The 1695-nt window shown below is 65.0% G+C and overlaps 1 non-coding gene across 1 annotated transcript; it reads left to right on the top strand.

The window, feature by feature from the left end:
* The first annotated feature begins 136 nt into the window (after window positions 1–136).
* Window positions 137–1689, top strand: LOC103766781. The gene is made up of 3 exons (XR_001923244.2): window positions 137–312; window positions 715–802; window positions 1090–1689. It is a non-coding gene; the product is annotated as an uncharacterized LOC103766781 (transcript).
* Window positions 1690–1695: the final 6 nt, after the last annotated feature.

The following is a 1695-nucleotide window of genomic DNA, read 5'->3' as shown; positions in this document are numbered from 1 at the left end:
GGCTGGTCCATCCCCTGTTCCCAGACACGGCTCCACCCTCTGTCCCCTCCTTGCCGCCCGGGGGCTGCCGCGTGTCCCCTGGGTCTGGCCACCAGCCCTGACGTGCCCTTTGCCCGCAGCCACCAAGGTGGTCAGCCACCTGATCGAGAAGCTGCCTGGGAGCGTGGGGGACAAGGCACCGCCCGCCGATGTCATCGTGAACATCATCGCCGTGCTCAACAACCTGGTGGTGGAGAGCCCCATGGCTGCCCGCGACATCGTCTACTTCGACGGCCTCAGGAAGCTCTTCTTCATCAAGAAGCGACGGGACAGGTGGGTGCTCCCCGTCCTCCTGGCTGTCCCAGCTCCCACCTGGGCTCCCGTCCTGCTCTTCGCTTCCTCCCCTGGTCCAGTGCGGTGGAAGAGGGTCACGACAAGTCTCCCTTCCCTTCCTTTGGTGTTGGGAGTCCCCAGACCGGCTCAGAGTGGCCTCGTGGCCTCCTGCCATCCCTGGGCCCCCCTCTTAGGGCACCCCACCGTTGCTGCAGCCACATTCTCCCATCAGGATGCTTCTCCTCCCTCCTGCCCGTTGTGGTGGGCTCCAGCCTTTTGCCTCCTGCCTCTCCCCACCTGCGCTGAGCCTCCAGGCCCCTCTGGGGTGGTCTCCTTGGGCTGGTGGGCACCATCCCATGCTCAGCCGTCCCCAAAACTCACTGCATCCTATCCCTGTCCCAGCTCGGACAATGAGAAGTCCTCCCGAGCCGCAGCCAGCCTCCTGGGAAACATGTGGCAGTACACCAAGCTCCACCGGGACTTCAAGATGGTACGTACCCGTTCTGGAGCCTCGTGCATCCGGGGGGGGAGTCTGGGGGGGCATCCCGAGGGAATCAAGGCCAGGGGATTCACCCTGGAGAGCCGCACCACCCCAGTGCTTCCCCGGCACACGGTGGGTCCCCACTCCATGCCTGGCCCTCCTGAGAGGTGGGGACTTCCCAGAGCATTGTCCCTGTGCTGATGGCGTGGGGACGGCGTGGCCTGTGGGTGCTGGAGCAGAGGGGTCCATGTGCACATTCCCACTGCCCCGTGTGATGGGGGTCTGTCTCCTTGCAGAAGGGGTACCGGAAGGAGGACTTCCTCAGCCTGTGAGGACACCCTGGGAGCTGGAATGCCCTGCTGGGATGCTCCGTGCTGCCGGCCATGCCCTGGGGAGGCTGCTCGCCATCAGACCCCCCCTCTGTAGCCTAGTCCCCACCACATCCCATGCGCCTCCCCCTCTGCTGGGTCCCCTTCCCCTGCTGAGGGACACGTGTCCTCCCTCCTGCCCAGCCTTAAACCCAGAGGCTGCTTTTGGCTCTGCTGTGGGGCCCCACAGGGACCCCGTTAGTAGGGGTCTGCCTCACAGCACCCCCTGGGGACCCTCCCCACCCTCAGGCAGCTGGCTGCAAAACTTGGCTTGTCCCGCATCTTGACAGAGGGGCAGGAACCACAGGGATTTGGGAAGGCTCCTGTAGAGCAACGCTGGGTCAGGGGGGCTTTCAGGGCTGCTTCATCCCAGCTCCCTGAGCTGGGTGGGTGTCGGTGCCCCGCACCAGTGTGGGATGTGCTGTGGAATACGTGTGCTATGCCCCAGCTGGGTGGGGACGGGGCTTTGCATGGCTTGAGGGGCTTAGAGGGCTCTGAGGTGGCTTCCCACAGTTAATAGGGTGGCACAGGGGC

Source organism: Manacus vitellinus, unplaced genomic scaffold (assembly GCF_001715985.3).
Source record: "Manacus vitellinus isolate BGI_N305 unplaced genomic scaffold, ASM171598v3 scaffold_118_pilon, whole genome shotgun sequence".
NCBI lineage: Eukaryota > Metazoa > Chordata > Aves > Passeriformes > Pipridae > Manacus > Manacus vitellinus.
The sequence above is the reverse complement of the archived record's forward strand: the minus strand, read 5'-3'. Positions and strand labels throughout refer to the sequence as shown.